This window comes from Octopus bimaculoides, chromosome 9, assembly GCF_046866305.1.
Source record: "Octopus bimaculoides isolate indiv1 chromosome 9, ASM4686630v1, whole genome shotgun sequence".
Classification (NCBI taxonomy): Eukaryota; Metazoa; Mollusca; class Cephalopoda; order Octopoda; family Octopodidae; genus Octopus; species Octopus bimaculoides.
Genome location: NC_142936.1, coordinates 87,107,301 through 87,113,374, shown reverse-complemented (window position 1 = coordinate 87,113,374; position 6,074 = coordinate 87,107,301). Strand labels below are relative to the sequence as shown.

At 35.5% G+C, this 6,074-nt stretch overlaps 1 protein-coding gene across 1 annotated transcript in view; it reads left to right on the top strand.

The window, feature by feature from the left end:
* Positions 1-3,920: 3,920 nt before the first annotated feature.
* Positions 3,921-6,074, top strand: part of LOC106869544 (leucine-rich repeat flightless-interacting protein 2) — a 217,385-nt gene continuing 215,231 nt past the window's right edge. Inside the window, exon 1 of the mRNA XM_089357978.1 lies at positions 3,921-4,020. The gene's annotated coding sequence lies outside the window, so the exon portion shown is untranslated. The remainder of the gene's footprint in view (positions 4,021-6,074) is intronic.

The following is a 6,074-nucleotide window of genomic DNA, read 5'->3' as shown; positions in this document are numbered from 1 at the left end:
TAAATAAAATTTGTTTTATTTATTTATTTATAAATTAATTTAACTCATTAAGTTCAACTGTACGAACATTTATATAATTTATTTTAAAATAACAACAATTAGCCATTGAATGTCCCCGAAAATAGTCACACAGGATTTTTAATAAGTTCCATAGATACAAAGGTGCTGAGAGTATAATCCTCTCCCTTAAAAACTTAGTACATGACCAAGGTTTATTTTATTCCCCCTTACTGGATTTGAACTCTGGACGTAAATAGACGTTATTAAATCCAGCAAAGTTATTTTTTCCATCGCTCTACTGATTTTGCCAATAGAATACCAAACCGCGACCGTTTGTAGTATTACCACTCAAGTTATCTGTAGAGGTATACGTGTAGAATAGAGTCCACCTAAGTGAAACAAAAAGTGATAAGGTTGCAGATAAATCTTCCAGTTAAAGTGAAAGCAACTTTTTATCCAGTATGACGAATACAAACGTCTGGAATTCAAATCCTTCGACAATAGTGAAAACTTTTGGTGTTTAAAAAGTTAAATGGTGAGGCGGGGAGGAAAAATTAGTAACCGGGGCAAAATGAGTAACTTCTGTTTTCTCGTTATTTTCTCCCTACCTGTTCGAAATTATTACATTACATCATTATTTTGTACTGTTCCATCATCTTCAGGAGTAAAAACTGGTCAGTGTAGTTGTTGAAGTTGAGAAAGCGCGAAACGTAGTCAAGTAGCAGGTCTATTTTTTTTTCAAGAAATTTTCCCTCAATTTTGACCTGATTGTAATTGAGGTTGCTAATATAACATCAAGATAATTTTTGTTGTTTATCAACCAATATTCTTTTCTCTGTTGAATTTCAAATCAATTTTTTTCCCACACTAATCTCTAATTTGATAATTTTCATGTTTCAAAAAATGATGTCTAAAATGGGGTAAAATAAGTTTAGATAAAAACTTAGATTTGTTTCGACCAAAGATTGGTCCAGACCATGTCTAACTTAATAGCACCACTGCCAAATTTCAATAATTTCTTCTCTTTAACTGCATGGCAAGTAAATATATCACAAAGAGGACACTCCAGCAGATCGTGATGAAGCTATAAATAACATTTCATGTTGAGTTTTTTTTTCTGTTCAGTAGAGTTTTCTTAATTTCATATCACAGGCCATTTTTCCCTGATCCTCTTTCATTTGACCAAAACATTTAAAATTATTATTGGCATTTCTGATCTTTCTTATGTCAAGGGATAGATGTTGATGTGTATGAGTCTGTTTTCTGGAAAATTGAGGTGGCAAATCTATCTTATCTTGCCTTACTCATTTTGCCCCAACCAAATTTGTCTTTTATATGCTCAAAGAGAACGGCAATAATTTTCTGAAATAGCGATCAGATTATATTATAATGCTTTTAATGCATTTAGGGAAGGTCATTTCCTTAGCTGATATAGTTTTAGTAAGGAAATGAATATTTGTAAGAAATATATTTTGTCTCAGAGTCAAAAATGCTGTAAAAACACTTAATTTGCCCCGTCCCCCAACGTTATGCTAGGCAAAAGAAAACATATCCTTTTTTATCTAACCGTTCAACAGTTGATTTTGATTTACCTGCTGCTAATAACCAAAAACAGACTGCACCTGTCAAGATGAAATAGATCCTTCAGTAGAGACCTACTACAATAATTACATTGATGTGGTCAAAAATGAACAGGATTGTCTTTGAAACAGTCAAAACAAAAAAATCGACAACAACGAAAGGGATTTGCTTATTCCTTGATGCTCCAGGTGTAACAGGCAAGAATTTCCTGTTAAACTTATTGCTGTCTTATGTTTGCAAAAACAGTGAAACTGCCCTTGCTACAGCTTTCTCTGGTATCACGGTGACACTGCTGAAGTTCAGCTGCATTTCTCATTCCCACTTTCAGTTCCCCATTCCTGTAACATTGGCTTCAATGTGACATGTCTCAATGATGCATCTGGATGCCTTTTATATGATGTGCAACTGTTGGTGTGGGGGGAAGCCCCAATGTACCACCAACATACTTCTTGAAACTTTAAAATGCACACTACAGGAAGTCGTGAATGACAAGCAACTCCTTGGAGGAAAATTATTAGTCCTTAGTGGAGATTTCTGACAAATTCTTCCAGTAGTTTGCAAAGCCACTTAACATTCACTAATTAATGCATGCATAGAAAAATCTTTGCTTTGGAGTTTTGGTACTTAATTTATCGACCCTGAAAGGACGAAAGGCAAAGTCGATCTTGGTGGAATTTGAACTCAAAACATAAAGACAGATGAACTACCACTAAGCATTTCGCTTGGTGTGCTGTTTCTGCCAGCTCACCACCTTACATCACTTACTATCACCATCATCCCTGCCTTAGCCACCACCACCACCATTGAGATAGATAGATAGATAGATAGATAGATGGATAGACAGATAGATAGACAGACAAATAGATAGGTAGAGAGAGGGAGGGGGAGGGATTTCGTTTCAATTTGGAATGTCTTTTACCATTAATTTATTTATTTAGTTCTTTACCATTGTATAGTTACTGGCATGAGACATGAGTTCAAGGATGGTGACCTCTTTTAGGATGGAGAAAATAATGAAAAATGGATGGGGTGCAGCCATCACTTAGAGGATAGTATTCAGTATGTTGGCGACAGGAATTTCTGTCAAAGAGACATGGTTTAACAAAGTTGTACATCATCTCCCTCTTTCTTTCACACACTCACTCTTTCTCTCTCTTTTATTATTACTCCCACTGCCACCATCAACACTATTACTTTTAATAAAACATTATCAACTCTCCCTAAATTTTTTTGTCTCTCTTTCTCTCCCTCTCTTTTCCTTCTCTCTCTCTCTGTCTTTGCCACCACCCTCACCATCTTTATGCCTACTATTACTCTCACCCCATCATGAGGAATAGTAGAAGTGTCATTGAAAAGTGAGAGAGGTGTGGTCTAAGTGTGACACACTGACACACGGAAATTAGTTTTCACATTTATTATATTAGATATATACATATATACAATGGGCTTCTTTCAGCTTCTGTCTACCAAATCCACTCACAAGGCTTTGGTCAGCCTGAGGCTATAGCAGAAGACTCTTGTCCAAGGTGCCATGCAGTGGGACTGAACCTAGAACCATAAGGTTAGTAAGCAAGTTACTTACCACACAGCCGAGTAGATGGAACAGGGACAACTGACGAAGGGGTATACTCTTTATGCTGCATATTTCGTTTCTCTTTATTTTTTTCGTTGTTCGAAAAAAAGTTCGTTTTTATGTTTTCGTTTCTCATTGTGTTCAACATTTTTTCACGTCCTGTACCCATATATGCATGTACATATATATGTAGGTATGTACATATATGTATGGATATATGCGTATATTTATATATTATTTATATTATTATTATTATTATAAATATTCCTTCATGTGACTGTGTGGTAAGAAGTTTGCTTCCAAACCACATGGTTTTGAGTTCAGTCCCACTGTGTGGCACCTTGGGTAAGTGTCTTCTACTATAGCCTCAGGCTGACTAAAGCTTTGTGAATGGATTTGGTAGACAGAAACCAAAAAGAAGCCCGTTGTATATGTGTGTGTATGTGTGTTTGTACCTGTGTCTGTCCCTCACCACCACTTAACAACAAGTGTTGGTGTGTTTACATCCCTGTAACTTAGTGGTTTGCCAAAAAAAAAAAAAGAAAAATTGATAGAGTAAGCACCAGTTGCCCCAGCATGACCACAGTCTCATGACTGAAACAAATGAAAGATATTATTTTCCAATTGTTTTGCTAGTAATTCATTTTAAAAGTATTCATTGATTCCTCTGTTCTCATTCTTTCATATTTAAAGTTATTGGCATTCTTAACCTTCCAATGATTAGTAGCCAGATACCACAAAACTGGCAGCTGGTCACTATAATTTCAATAACAGCCAGCCAGCCAGCCAGCCAGCACACTGTATTGTATTGTCTTCCATGCTATTTGTGAATATACAATCTGAAGGCACAGTGCAATGTAATTCTGGTAGGTCAAATGATTTTAGAGTATAAACCAAATGCTATTTATTGTGTTAGCTAAACGTTTTAGTTATTTTGTGTTTATTGAAATTTAACAGGTCTGCATTGAAATATAGACCCGTTTAACAACTATGACATTTTGAATTCTTTGCACAAACATTTCTTCCATCTAATAAATACTTTAGTGTTAGATCCAGCTGCTCTCAGTCTGTCTGCCTCTTTGCCCTTTCTCTCACCCAGCCTCTCTCCCTCTCACCCCCTCTCTTTCTGTATTTGTGTGTGTGTACATACACATATCTAGACATTCATATATGTATATATGTATGTATATATATATATATATATATATATATATATATATATATATACTGTTGTGTCTGGGGAGAGTCATTTTCTTAAAAACGAAATATATATATATATGGGTGTGTGTGTATATATATATGTATATAAAGGAAATGTATGAATGTATGTACATATGAATGTGTGTATGTATGAATGTATGTAAGTATGTATGTATGTATGTATATATTTATGGATGTATGTATGTAAATATGTATGTATGAATGTATGTATTTGTATGCATGTATGTATGAATGTATGTAAGTATGTATGTATTTATGGATGTATGTATGTAAATATGTATGTATGAATGTATGTATTTGTATGTATGTATGTATGTATGAATGTATGTAAGTATGTATGTATGTATGTATATCAGAATGTCACAATTTTTTTCCTTTCTGTCACAGATTTTGTTATTGTTTTGTCATTTGTTCAAGTTTAAACACATCATCAACAGCTGTTATGTTTCTTACACTTTATAACTGAAACTTTTATCCCCCCCCCCCCCGCACAAAGACATTCACCCACACACTTGTCCTTTCTGTTCATAAGTCAATTCACATCCATTAAACTTAAAGTCTACACCTTTCTGACAATAGATCTCTGTCTCTATTATAGAGATTACAATGAATTGTCACTTCAACTGATTTAAATAGTGTTTGATGTTTCAGAAGTTGGTATATAAGCATCAGTTACTATTAGAGTTGCTTATTGATATTTTATGATCTGCTAAACTAATCATCACCATTTAACGTCCACTTTTTCATGTTTGCATGGGTCAGACAGAGTTTATTGAGACCAATTTACTATGACTGGGTTCCCTTTTTATTGCCAACCCTCACCTGTTTCATCATCATCATCATCATCATCATCATTGTTTAACGTCCACTTTCCATGCTAGCATGGGTCGGACGATTTGAATGAGGACTGGTGGACCAGGAGGTGACACCAGGCTCCAATCTGATTTGGCAGATTGGAGCCTGTTTCTAAGTAAAATATTTTTCCCCATGGTCAAACATATTTTAGCCACACACAGACACAGACACACATGTATGTATGCATGCATGTATGTATGTGTGCATGTGTGTGTGCTTGTTCACACATATATATGTATGTATGTGTATGTGTGCAGTGTGTGGGCATTTGTGTGTGTGTGTGTTTATGGTCTTTTTATCTATCGATTGGATGAAGACTTGTTTATAGCAATGGTTTATGGCCGGATGCCCTCCTCGTTGGTAAGCCTTACCCTTACCTGTTCCTCAAGTAAAGGCTAGTTAGTTATTCCACTCCTCTACCAAAGCACTGACTGAATATTTGTAATGTCAGCAAGGAATGTAAATATCATGTCACCATTTTGCTCAGGCAGTGACATGCTAAGCTGTGGAATGTCAATATTCATGCATATATTTAGCCTTCACACTTTCGGTACTTTCTGGTTATTTCACCCTCATTGAAAAATTGCCATTAAAAAATTGGGTTATCTCCCCATTAAAAAATTGAGTTAATGTGGCAACAAGAGACTGGATTAAGAGTTAGATCCTTTTGATTCAATACTTCAACACATTTTTGACTTTTGGCCTCCTCAGTAGGCATTGTATGATTTGTTATAAGAATGTTATTGGATGTTATAAGGTGCAGAAGTGGCTGTGTGGTAAGTAGCTTGCTTACCAACCACATAGTCCCGGGTTCAGTTCCACTGCGTGGCACCTTGGGCAAGTG